The sequence below is a fragment of the Papio anubis genome, chromosome 19 (genome assembly GCF_008728515.1).
Source record: "Papio anubis isolate 15944 chromosome 19, Panubis1.0, whole genome shotgun sequence".
Lineage (NCBI taxonomy): Eukaryota > Metazoa > Chordata > Mammalia > Primates > Cercopithecidae > Papio > Papio anubis.
This window is the reverse complement of record NC_044994.1, coordinates 14,106,084-14,120,620: the sequence shown is the minus strand read 5'-3', so window position 1 is coordinate 14,120,620 and position 14,537 is coordinate 14,106,084.

Sequence of the window (14,537 nt, the reverse complement as noted above, 5' to 3'; positions counted from 1 at the left end):
GGAGTTTTTCAGCTTGAACAGAAAATGAAAGGCTTCCGAAGACATTGATCCAAATCTTATGTCTGGGGTAAAGAATCCAGCAACATCCCTGCTTCCAGCTCCTGCTGGGAGATTCACCACAATTCACGATGCCCAAACCCTATTTCAGGCATTTTTACCTGGTCCAAAGTGCCCTACATGTTTAACTCAAATCTGTATCCCTATAAGAAATAGGCTCCGGAGTTGGACAGACCCAAGTTTCCAAGTACAAATTATTATTCCTCCAGTTCCTACTGGGTGATCTTGGACTGTTGTCAGTCTCCCTGGCTGTAAAAATAGAGATGATTATACCTGTCTCAGATCATTAATATAAGGCTTAAAAGAGATGCTGTATACAAAGTGCACAGCAACTGTACCTGGCACAGGGAGGAAGCCTCAAATAGTAGCTACTGTTGACTATTTTGGAGCACGCCCCTGAGTCTATTAAGCAGGGTTGCCAGATTTACCAAGTAAAAAAGCAGGATATCCAGTGAAATCTGAATTTCAGATAAAAACCATGCAATATTTGGGACATACTTATACTGAAATATTATTCACTGATCATCTGAAATTCAAATTTCACTGGACATCTTGTACTTGACCTGGCAACCCTACTATTTAGCCAGTGGGACCATCAAGGTTGAATTGGGGATAGGACAGTGGGGAGTGAATGGTGGGGTCAGGGCAGGGAGAATATAGAGAAACCAGGGATGTGGCACCAACCCACAGACCTGGTGCAGAGACGCTTACCTGGGAGCATCTGTTGCCTGCTGTGGAACAGGCTCCGGGTGCTTAAATGGACACCCAGCTATATGGAGAAGAACCTGGTCATAGTGGTTCATTTCCTCTCCCTTTGCAGACTTTTATTCTTGTAAAAAATCAGCCTTGGCTGGGTGCAGTGGCTCACACCTGTAATTCCAACACTTGAGGAGGCCGAGACAGGTGAATCACTTGAGCCTGGGCACTTGAGGTGAATCACTTGAGACCAGCCTGGGCAACACAGTGAAACTCCATCTTTACAAAAAAAATACAAAAAATTAGCTAGGCATGGTGGCATATGTCTGTAGTCCCAGCGACTTGGGAGACTGAGGTGGAAGGATCACCCGAGACTGGGAGGTTGAGACTGCAGTAAGCCATGATCGTGCTGCTGCACTCCAGCCAGAGAGACAGAGTGAGACCCTATATATTAAAAAATAAAATAAAAATCAACCTGAGTAACCACAACTTGCGTTGGATCACTGTATAATTCACTATTTATTACTCTTGTATTAAAGAGTTCTACCTTTTCCATACTTTCTCATTTAACCTTTCAAATATATATTGGGCATATATGTTGCCTCACCTACAGGAATATTGGTGGATATAAATTGAGGCTAAAATAAGACCTCATTTTCAAAAATCTCATTGTCTCGTGCCATGGTCTCCAATGACTTTTATTATTTGTTCCATCAGTGAAAAAAATTGAGCAGATATCCCCCATACGTAAATTTGTTTATGTATTAATCATGCATATAAAGCCTAAAATATATAATAGTAATCCAATGTATGTGTGTATATATACACATATATTAAAATATAAGTATACTAACATACTTAAGTATTACATAATATACAAATATACAAATATAAAAATAAAATGCATTGAAATGGAGGAGATAAATAATATAAATAGAATTTATAAAATCCCCCCCACGATGAATCCTCTTGCATTTACACCCTGGTAACCTTGAGCTCCAGTTTGGAAGCCACTGGGCTAATGGATGAGAAAGACCTGGAGCAAACACGGTGCACACGATGTGATAAGTACTTTCCCTGGGAGGTTAAAAGAGCACAGAGAGGGAGTGAGGAGGTCTGCTGGGGAGGAGAGGGAAGGCTACACAGGGTGGTGACCTCTGGGTGAAACTTGAAGTATGAGCAAGACTTTTGCAAGACTTGGGGACAAAAGGTGGTTTTCAGGCAAAGAATATAGCCTTTTCAAAAACACATTAGCATGGAAGAAGATAACATACCCAGAGAACCCACAAAAAATGAGTATGATTTAAGCACATAGGCCGGGCGTGGTGGCTCACGCCTGTAATCCCAGCACTTTGGGAGGCCGAGATGGGCGGATCACGAGGTCAGGAGATCAAGACCATCTTGGCTAACCCTGTGAAACGCCATCTCTACTAAAAATACAAAAAATTAGCCGGGCATAGTGGTGGGCGCCTGTAGTCCCAGCTACTCGGGAGGCTGAGGCAGGAGAATGGCGTGAATCCAGGAGGCGGAGTTTGCAGTGAGCCGAGATCGCGCCACTGCACTCCAGCCTGGGTGACAGAGCGAGACTCCGTCTCAAAAAAAAAAAAAAAAAAAAGCAAAAAAGCACATAGTTGTCAAAGGAAGAGTTAATTGCAGTTCAAGGAGTAGATTCCAGGAGATTCAAAGAATAGACTCCAGCTTATGCAGGACAGATGAAATTCAGGAAACAACACAAATGTCAACCCTGAAATGATTTGCTAACACACACACACATATATATATATTTTGTTTTGTGTTTTTGAGACAGGGTCTTTCTCTGTCACCTAGGCTGGAGTACAGTGGCGCCATCCTAACTCATTGCTCGAGCAATCTTGACACCTCAGCCTCCTCAGTTGCTGGGACTACAGGCTCATGCCACCATGCCCAGCTAATTAAAAAAAAAAAAATTCTTTAGAGGTGGGGTCTCACTATGTTGCCCAGGCTGGTTTGAACTCCTGACCTGAAGCAGTCCTCCCCGCTTAGCCTCCCAAAGTGCTGGGATTACAGGCGCAAACCACCATGCCCAGCCTGCTCACATTTACATATTAGAAAGATCACTCTGTAGGAGATAAGAAAATTTTAAAAGAAGTCTTAGAAAATTGAATTAAATGAGTATATCACATTATAGATTATTATGTCCAAATAGCATTTACCCTAAGATGGCCCAGATGGTTCAATTATTATTAGCACAGAAATAATATGCTAATTATTACAGCTCATTGTTATTTGCTAGAATGTTGTAAATTTAAAAGAGTTAATGCACATAAAGTACTTAGAATAGTGCCTGGCATGTAGTGATTTCCTATACTGATTCCTTTTTTAATTGTATGTATGCATGTTTGTGTTGTATGTATGTATATTATGCATATTTAAAATATACATAATATGAAATTTGCCATTTAGCCTTTTTTTTTTTAATTTAAGTCTGGCTCTATAAGCCAGGCTTTCAGTCTGTCAACGAGATCTCAGCTCTGCAACTCGCCTCCAATTCACGCCATTCTCCTGCCTCAGCCTACCAGAGTAACTGGGACCTGGCGCCATGCCACAGCTGGACACATTTTTTTAATGACAATTTCACCGTGATGCTCAGGATGGTCTCGATCGACCTCGTGTCCACCGATCTCGGCCTCCCAAAATGCTGGTTGAAGCTTGGCTTTCCACCGCTTTCCGGCCAGTTCTTTCATTTTTAGTGCACAGCTCAGTGGTGTTATGTGTATATCTACGATCATGTGACCAAACCGCATCCACTCTCAGAAGTTTTCATTATCCGTGGCACAGACTCTGGTATTGCCTGTTAAATGGTCACTGTCCATTGCCCCTCCCCTCAGTCCCTGGTCACCTCTGCTCTTTCTGTCTCTATAAATTTGCCTATTTTAGGTATCTCTTTTAAGTAGAATCATACAATTTGTCCTTTTGTGACTGGCTATTTCACTTGGCATAATGTTCTTGAAGCTCATCCATGTCATGGCATTATCAGAATTTCATCCCTTTTGAAGGCTGAATAGTATTTCATGGCATGTATGTATCACTTTTGTTGTCTGTTCACCTACTGATGGACACTCGGGTTGTCTCCATCTTCTGGCTATTGTGAATAATGCTGCTTATGGACATGGGTATCTAAATATTTCTTCCAGTCCCTGCTTTCAATTATTTAGGGTATATATTCATATTGCTGAAACATATGGTAACTCTATGTATAACTTTTTTTTTTTTTTTTTTTTTTTTGAGACAGAGTCTTACTCTGTTGCCTGGGCTAGAGTGCAGTGCAGTGGCACTATCTCAGCTCACTGCAACCTCCGCCTCCCAGGTTCAAGTGATTCTCCTGCCTCAGCCTCCCAATTAACTGAGATTACAGGCATGCACCACCACACGCAGCTAATTTTTGTATTTTTAGTAGAGATGAGGTTTCACCATGTTGGCCAGGCTGGTCTCAAACTCCTGACCTCAAGTGATTCATCCGCCTCAGCCTTCCAAAGTGCTGGGATTACAGATTACAGGCGTGGGCCACTGCACCTGGCCTATGTCTAATTTTTTTTTTTTTTTTTTTGAGACAGAGTCTCACTCTGCCTCAGGGCTGGAGGGCAGTGGTGTGATCTCGGCTCACTGTGACCTCTGCCTCCTGGGTTCAAGCGATTCTCCTGCCTCAGCCTCCCAAGTAGCTGGGACTACAGGTGCACGCCACCACTCTCAGCTAATTTTTGTATTTTTAGTAGAGGTGGCATTTCACCATGTTGGCCAGGATGGTCTCAATCGCTTGACCTCGTGATCCGCCCACCTTGGCGTCCCAAAGTGCTGGGATTACAGGCATGAGCCACTGTGCCTGGCCTAATTTTTTGAAGATCCCAAAAACACTGTTTTTCACAATGGATATGCTGTTTTACATTCCCACCAGCAATGCACAAGGGTTCCAATTTCTTCAAATCCTCACCAACACCTGTTATTTTCTGTTGTGTGTATGTGTGCATGTTTTCCTATGATATCCTAATGGAAGAGAAGGAGTATCTATTTTGGTTTTGACTTGCATTTCCCTCATGATCCTACATCAATTCCTAACTATAATAGCATCACAATTAGAAAAAGAAAAATTGGGCAACATAGGGAGACCCCATCTCTACATAAAATTAAAAATTAGCTGGGCATGGTGGTGCTCACTTGTGGTCCCAGCTACTCAGGAGGCTGGGAGGATCTCTTGAGCCCAGGAGGTCAAGGCTGCAATGAGCCGTGATCTCATTGCACTCCAGCCTGGGTGACAGAGTAAGACCCGGTCTCAAAAAAAAAAAAAAAAAAAAAAGAGTAAAATCAGCCTCTGTACTAAAGAAATAAGAGAGATCAGGGTTTAAGAAATACCAGTTATCTCCCTACCTTTCAACTAAAATGTGCATTACATTCTTAAGTAAGACACATTTTTTGCATAAGATTAAGAAACGGTAGTTTTTAAACAACCTCTCAAATTCAAAGACAAAGGAGGGAGGATCACAGGGACAATGAAGCCAGAATTGAATCCTAGACTGATTGATCTGGAAACTGCATGCTTAGCTGCCTAAACAAACATGAAGAAAATAGAAACTTACCGTAATTAAACGGTCCTTAATTTGCTTATCTGAAGTTTAAGTTCTGTGTTAAAGAGTAAAGAGCCATCACAGTCATCAGTGTCCAGCCCTGAAGGTCAGGCAAAGAGTTTCGCAGGGATACAATGAATAATAGGGAACCACCAATGTTCTTGAGTAAGAAACTGATAAGATGGAAACAATGTTGGAGGAATGCAACCCCACCTTCCCCAGTGAGCAGTTATAAGAAATGGAGTCTAGGGCTTGGGGTCAGAGAGATTTGAGTTCTAATCTCAGCACCGACACCAACTGTGACTTTAAGGAATTCACTTAACTTCTCAAAGCCTCAGTTTCTTCTCCTGTACAATGATCATAACATTTGCTCGATAAGATCTACATGAGGAGTAAATAAGATAATATATAGAATCGCTCAGCATCACCATCACACAGCACACTGTAAGCATGCATTCAGCCATCCATTCACTCCTTCAACAAGGATTTATTAAGCACCTACTATGCACCAAGCCCTGTGCAAGGCATGGTTATAGCATCTGAACAACATAGACATGGTCTCCGTCATGGAGTTTAGTCTGAAAGAGGGAAGCAGACAGTAAATCTATATAAATATGAGCGAATGAGCAATGGAAGCTTGTTGGAGGGAAGGAACAGGATGCAATAAGAGAGTGAACACACTTTGGACCAGGGCAGATGCAGAGGTTTTGGGCAACTCCTCTCTGAGGGAGCTCCACTTGGGCCCTGAAGGATGTGTAGGAGCTGAGTGAGGACGAGGGAGGAGCAAGAGCCGGCAGAGGGCCTGGAGGAGGGAGGAGAACCCAGAGTGTGCAGCCCAGAAAGCCAAGAGAGAGACAGGGCCAAAGGGCAAGAGGTCAGCCTGCCAGTGCTGCTGCTAAGATGGAGCCTGGAAGGTGGATTTGCCACAAAGACTTGGAGGAGCACCTGGACAAGAGCAGCGTCAGGGGCATGGGATTCAGAATCAGTATAACTATCATCCTCCAAAAGGCATGACAGGGGAGCCTTCCAGAGTGGACGCTCCGAAAAAGCCAGCAGGAGTAAAGGAGTGTCCCTCATGGAGGGGAGCGGGCTTCGCGAGCGGAGCCTCGGACCAAAACCAAGGAAGGTTTTCAGCAGTTCAGCCCCGTTCACCCGTTCACCCACCCTCACCCTCCACCTCTGTGATAGGCCCCTGGAGATTCAGTCCCAAGTGGCAGCATTTGAATTGGGGCCGTAAAGTAGGCATCTGAGCCTGAACAGTCAGAATTTTTTTTTTTTTTTTTTTTTTTTTGGAGACAGGGTCTCCCTCCATTGCCCAGGCTGGAGTGCAGTGGCGTGATCTCAGTTTACTGCAACCTCTGCCTCCCTGCTTAAGGGATTCTCCCACCTCAGCCTCCTGAGTAGCTGGGACCACAGGCTTGCGCCACCACACCCAGATAATTTTTGTTTTTTAGTAGAGACAGGATTTCTCCATTTCGCCTAGGTTGGTCTCAGATTTCTGGGCTAAAGCCATCCGCCCACACTGGTCTCCCAAACTGTTAGGATTACAGGCGTGAGCCACCACACCCGACCAAACAGAAAATTTGTCATGAGTCCTAACGTACAAGTCAGATGGTCACAGAACCAAGAGTCTGTGTCTGCAGTCCCGCGTGGAAGGGGGCATAGCAGAAAGAATTCCATCCCCGAATGTGGGGAGGCTTCCAAACATCAGCCAGGCGCCCTCTCAAAGGCCCTCTCAGGGCTCAGTTGTGCTTATTCTTGATCGATTCTGAGTCTGTGTTTGAAATCATCCGTTCCTTGGTAGCATTTCCAGAAATGACTTCAAAGGTCCTCCCTAGGCCTCAAACCTGGGAGTGTGAAGATGCTTTGGAATTCTGACACCGTAAAGAGACCCAGGCTGTGCCCCCTGAGCAAGACTCCTGTGTGTGAAATCACAGCAGGGTGTGTCTAAAGAGCACCGGTTGCTGCAGAAAAACTGCCATTTCCTCCCTTAGGGAGCCACGCGTTAGCCCAGCCAGAGGGATGCCTTTGAGGAGGAGGACATGGGCTGACCGGAGGCAGAGCCAGGAGAAGGTAAAGGAGGCCAGAGGCCACTGAGACTGGGGCTTATCTGCGACATTCCCAGGTGATTAGCTCTGGGCCCACTCTGTCTGTGAAGGTGTCATCTCAGTGCCAGACGCTCCTCTGCAGGTCCGTTGGAAGAATGAATGAGCTGACGCCTTGAGTGGGAGACAGGCTGCACTGGGAAGTAGGGGAGGGCAGAGTCCACAGGGAGGCAGGCTGCATCCCACAGCAAGGCCTCAGGTGACAGACACTTGTCAGAACATCGCTAGCACCCAGGAGCACTGACAACCACCTCTTCCCAGGGAAGGCCTCAAACCCTGGCATGGGACACCCAAGACCTTTTATGAATCCTGAGCTGGAAGAACTGCCACTGCCAGCCCCTGCCCCTTCGTACACTGAGCCTTTTGTCCATGAGCAATTTGGCAGTTATTCTAAAGTGGCTAAAATTTGGTACATCCTCCCAGGCCTTTCCTGGTCAGATCAGATGACCGTTTCACTGAGCCGTTTAGAGAAAGGAAGGATTCTGCCACCCTCCCCCAGGAGGCAGGTGAGAGTAAATCCACTTAACTGGCCAGCACGGCCAGTTTACAAATACAACAGCAGCTGAAAATGCTGCCTTTGTTCAACTGAGGCAGGCTTCCTGGCAGTGAGGTTAGATTAGCAATTTGTCCTTTGTCAGAGGATTAGACGAGCCTCATTGTTTTAGTGTTTATTTATCAATTTGCATCTCTTAGTAGTTTGGACCCAATTCCCTCACATCTCTACTGCTCATTTTACCTCCTCTGCCAAGGACCTAAGGAAGCTGGATTAGAGCACAGGGACCGAAGCACATGCAAATTCTCCTGGGCTTTTCTTCTGTTCAGGTTCAACCTCTTTGGCTCTCCCTGGCTGCAGAGTGGAAATGACAGAGCCCTAGCAGTGGGGAGAAACGATGGCTCCTCCAGACAAAGGGGCTCGTTCTCACCTGTAAACGTGCTGCTTCTAGCACAAAACTCTGCACTCACACATATTCGTGGGATAAATAGAGTCTTAGATTTATTTTGTCTTGTTTTTTGATACAGGGTCTCACTATGTTGCCCAAGCTGGTCTCAAACTCCTGGCCTCAAGGGATCCTCCCGTCTTAGCCTCCCAGGTAGCTGGGATTACAGGCATAAACCACAGCACCCAACCCTTACACTCCTAGTTTTTTGATGCCAATCTGTCTTTGGGTAGGTGGACAGTTCTTGCCAAGTGTGAGGGTTTCCTTTAGATGCCACTGTGGTTATGGTAAATCTGAGAGGGGTGAAGATGACCTCATGAAGCTGACAAAATGCCACACAGAATTCTCTGGAGGAGCTGACCAATGGGCATCACATCCCTCTCCAAAGAACATTATGTATTAAGCACCAAATTGTACATGATTCTGTACAGGGAAAACTGTACTATCCCAATACCTTCTCCCCTAGGATGTTTTCACCTTAGGCTTTAGCTTACCCCTTTGTTTTAAAAAATAAAAAGAAGTCTGGCCTGTAATCCCAGCATTTTGGGAGGCTGAGACAGGAGGATCACTTGAGCCCAGGAGTTGTAGGCCAGCTTGGGCAACATAGCAAGACCCCATATCTACAAAAAAATTTTAGAATGTTAGCCAGGTGTGGTGGCATGCACATGTGATCCTAGCTACTTGGGAGGTTGAAATGGGAGAATCCACTTAAACCCAGGAAGTCAAGCCTGCAGTAAGCCATGATTGCACCACTGCACTCCAGCCTGGGCAACAGAGCAAAACTCGGTCTCTAAATAAATACATGTTTTTTTGTTTTTTTTGTTTTTAAAAAAAGCTCTCCTATTTTTGTCAAAAATTTTCAAATGAAAGCTTATGCGAAGCCAAGTTGCATGAAATATAATAAGCAAATTGTTCTCTCACACAGGGCCCCCTGAGGTATCTCAGAGGAGTCCTCTGGATTTGCAGGACACAGTCCGAACCTTCTGGGTTAAATAAAGGGATCTACATGCTTTCCTCCAGCTCGGACTCCAGACCGAGCTATACCTTTCCCTATCCTTCTCTCCTACCTGCCACACGTCCCACCAGATGCTGAGCCTGGTCTTCCTTTCCAGCTCTTTCCTTGCAGAAATTCCTTCAGAATTTCCTCCAGAAATTCTAGAAATACCTCTTCAAAAACTTCCACACTTTGGTAAGACACTCAAAGTCCTTCACAACTTGGCCACCATTTAGTATTTAAGTCACATCCCTCACAAATCCCTAAACAAAACTTTCACCACCTGCTACTCTTAACCACTCGCCACCCTTAACCATGACGTGTAGAGACCTACCTCCCTGTCTTTGTGCCAAGAATCCGCATGTCCACCTGCAGCCAACCCCAGATCACTTCAGCCTTTAAACTTCAGCCCATGAAGGCTTCAGACTTTTGCTGCTCCATGACATCTTCCACAATCACCATGTGTGCTGTGTGCGCTCATGCTGGTTTGTGGTGTAGAGTGCGTGCATGCGTGTGTGTGTGTGTTGTAACCGGGCATTCTGAGTTCGTATTCTATGGAGCTTGATCTGTGACTCCTGAGCAGCCTGGCTTGATATCCCTCCAGATCAGTTTTGCATCTCTTCCGCCAGGTGCTCCAGGGTAGTATCATTGAAGCACTATTTTTGCATTAAAGAGTTGGCTTTGGGGGCTCCTGGTTCACATGGGTAGTATCAGTTTAAACATAGGGTTTAAGGGACTCATCATTACGGATGTTTTTGAGACAGTCTTACTCTGTCACCCAGGCTGGAGTGCAGTGGCACAGTCTTGGCTCACTGCAACCTCCACCTCCCGGATTCAAGTGATTTTCCTGCCTTAGCCTTCCGAGTAGCTGGGATTACAAGCGTGAGCCACCACACCTGGCTAATTTTTGTATTTTTGGGAGACAGGGTTTTACCATGTTGGCTGGTCTGGAACTCCTGACTTCAAGTGATCCATCCACTTTGGCCTCCCGAAGTGCTGGGATTACAGGTATGAGCCACTGCACCTGGCCTATTATGGATTTTCATAACACACATCTTATTCTCACCAGATCCCAGGTTAAGTTCCCTTGTTGTCTGACTTGCTGAGGGGTTAATCCCCTCTCCTCAAGTCCATCCCTTTTTTTTTTTTTTTGAGATGGAGTCTCGCTTTGTCATCCAGGCTGGAGTGCAGCGGTGCAATCTCAGCTCACTGCAACCTCCACCTCCTAGGTTCAAGCAATTCTCTTGCCTCAGCCTCCCAAGCAGCTGGGATTACAGGCACCCACCACCACGACCTGCTAATTTTTGTGTTTTTAGTAGAGATGGGGTTTCACCATCTTGGCCAGGCTGGTCTTGAACTCCTGACCTCGTGATGCACCCGCCTCAGCCTCCCAAAGTGCTGGGATACAGGCATGAGCCACCGTGCCCAGCCAAGTCCATGCTTTTATTGAGAGTGTGACCCTTTGAATGTCCTAGATGGATGCAGGTCTCAGATCCCCTCCATTCCTCTGGCATTAAAGCCATGCTTTAAAGTGAGGGAGACCGCACACCTCCCATCCCCAAAAGAGCCGCAGCGTCAGCCACAAGTTTACCACTTTGCTTTTCAGGGTCCTCTTCTTCTTTTGGACCTTAGAGGTTTCCTTTACATTTTTATGAATTCAGTTATACAATTAAAATATTTCTGTTGATGTGTAATCCCAGCACTTTGGGATGCCAAGGCGGGCGGATCACTTGAGGCCAGGAGTTTGTGAACAGCCTAGGCAATATGGTGAAACCCCATCTCTACAAAAAATACAAAAAAATTAGTAGCCAGGTGTGGTGGTGCTCACATGTAATCCTCGCTACCCAGCTGGGGTGGGGCGGGGGGAGGCTGAGGTGGGAGGATCAGTTGAGCCCAGAAGATGGAGGCAGGAGGCAGTAGTGAACCATGACCACACCACTGCACTCCAGCCTGGGTAGGTAACAGAAGGAGATCTTCCCTCTCTCCCACCACATATATATATATACACACACACACACACACACACACACACACACGTTTTATATACGTGTGTGTGTTATATGTTATATGTATAGATTATATATAACAAAATATATAATTATATATTAGTTATATGTAATTAATATATAATTATATAATTATACATATAATTATAGAATATATAATTATATTAAATGTATTATAATTTTATATAATATAATTATGTTAATATAATTATATGATATATAATTATATATTATATTATCTATAATTATATATTTATTATCTATATTATATTTTATTTTATCCAGAATTTTCTTTTTTTTTTTTTAAGACAGAGTCTTGCTCTGTCGCCCAGGCTGTAATGCAATGGCACAATCTCGGCTCACTGCAACCTCTGCCTCCCAGGTTCAAGCGATTCTCCTGCCTCAGCCTTCCAAGTAGCTGGGATTACAGTCGCATGCCACCACACCTGGCTAATTTTTGTATTTTTGTAGAGACGGGATTTCACCATGTTGGTCAGGCTGGTCTTGAACTCCTGATCCCAGGTCATCCACCCGTATCGGCCTCCCAAGGTGCTGGGAATACAGGCATGAGCCACCACGCTTGGCCCAGAATTTTCAAGTGTATTGTAATGAGAGGCAGGCAGAGTTCAGGCTTTTAAGCTTGCAATGTCTGTGTGATTATCTCTTCAACTAAAGTGTCAGTCTCCATGTATATTTCTTTGCTTTATACACATAACACCTAAATCTGTGCCAAGCACATACCAAATGATCAGCAAACATGACAAATTAATAACATTTGTTCTATTCCTTTCATATAAAGATGGTGCTTCTTTAGAGCCTAACTAGCTGTATGACCTTGGGAAACTTTTATCTCTCTGAACCTGTTTTCTCATGTGCAAAATGGAGAAAATCCCTCTCTTATGTGGGAGCTAGGAGGATCAATAAGAGTTTAATTCATCTAGCATAGTGCACCCTGGCTAGTGCTCAGTCATCTTAGTGTGGGCCTGGAGGACACACATTGAATGTTTTCTACTTAGTGACAATAGCTAAGTCTGATACATAAAATATCCTTCTGTTATTCATTGTAAAATTCTTGCCAACATTTGTAGCTACAGCCTGGAACTAGAGAAGCAAACACTTCTTGAGTGCCTGCTAAGAGCTTCCACATATATATTTTTAACTCCCTCCCAACCTGATAAATCAAGTGTTATTCTTTTTGTTTTCAGAGAACCGCAGGGAGGTTAAATGACTTTGCAGGCTTGCCCAAAAGTGCATATAGGTCCTAGATCTATCTAACCTATATCAGGTACCACAAGCTAATGAGACCACAAACAAGGGCATTGGGTAGGTCTGCAGCCTCAGAATCTAGACCACTTGATCAACCCATCACAGAAGCAATTTGGAAATAAAGACAAAAGTATAACCACAAACCTTCTCTGTCAGCCAAAATTTCTTCCAGCCCTGGGCAGCATAGACTTCACAAATGCCTGCCTCTTTGAGGAACCTAGCCCTCCTGAAGACCTCAGAAGCTGTGGCTGAGATGGTTACCTCAGCTTTCAGTCACTCCAAAACGTTGGCAAGGTATTTTTGCCAACCATAGTGGAAGAAAAGAGATCATGGAAGACGAGAAAAAAAAAATAGTTACGACATGTCTCTCCAAATGCAGATGAAAAGGAAAGGAGCTACAATAGCTAATGTACCATATTTGTGATTAGCCATGTCAATATAAGAAGATATATTAGCAAACTGATTAAGAGCAAGTTATCAGGCTGGTGCAATGGTTCACACCTATAATCCTAGCACTTCGAAAGGCTGAGACGGGAGGATCACTTGAGCTCAGGAGTTCAAGACCAGCCTGGGCAACATAGTAAGACCCTGCCTTACAAAATAAAAAATACATTTTTTTTTTTAAAGAGCAAGGCATCAGATGCAGGCAGCCCTGGGTTTGTATCCTGGTTCTACCACTCATTAGCGGAACGATCTGAATGAGTTACTGAGCCTTAATGTCCTTACCTTTAAAATGGGTATAAGGGGCCGGGCGCGGTGGCTCAAGCCTATAATCCCAGCACTTTGGGAGGCCGAGATGGGCGGATCACAAGGTCAGGAGATCGAGACCATCGTGGCTAACACAGTAAAACCCCATCTCTACAAAAAAAAAAAAAATATATATATATATATATAAAACTAGCCGGGCGAGGTGGCGGGCGCCTGTAGTCCCAGCTACTCGGGAGCCTGAGGCAGGAGAATGGCGTAAACCTGGGAGACGGAGCTTGCAGTGAGCTGAGATCTGGCCACTGCACTCTAGCCTGGGCGACAGAGCGAGACTCCGTCTCAAAAAAAAAAAAAAAAAAAAAAAAAAGAGTATAAGGATACTCCTCTCACAAGGGTATTGGAAGGATTTAAATAAAATAACTATGAAATACTTTTAATAGTGCCTGACATTTACTGAGCATCCAATAAATGGTAGCTGTACTAACAATAAAAATAAAAATAAGAGATGACATGTGAAGTTTTAAGAATGTACACATATTCACTCACTTCTAATTCATGACAACCATATGAAATAGAGACTATTACAGATGAGAAACTGAGGCACAGAGAGGTTAGGCAACTTGCCCAAGGTCACACAACTAGTAAGCAGCAGAAATAGAATGTGAACCCAGGTAGTCGGCCTGCAGAATCCACACTATTCTATACTGCCTCTCAGTCCTCCTGCTGCCATTGTCATTTTCAATGTCAATATCACTAAATGGTGGCAAAACTAGGAGAAGCAGAAACAGTTACAGGAGGCAAAGAAACACACCAGTAGTGAGAGCGAACATCTAGAAACACCCGGCCAACCCTCACAGAGAGCTTAGAGCCCCTAAGGCTGAAAGGTACCTACCTGCCCACAATTGGATCTATGCTCTTAAAAAAAGATGAAACTGGCTCCAAGCCCCAGGCAGACTGCAGAACAGCCCCAAGCATGTAACTCAATATATGTACTAGGATTGCATTAGGCACCGTGGGAGGTTTCCAAAGAAACACAACTAGGCCTTATGGGAGAGACATGCCATCCACATGAAAAGCCAGGGCTTAGAGAAAATCCTGGGCAAAGATGGCATGAAACTAGCTTTGAGACATTGGGACGACAGGGGACCAGAGAGAGTGCTCAGGTGGGTGCT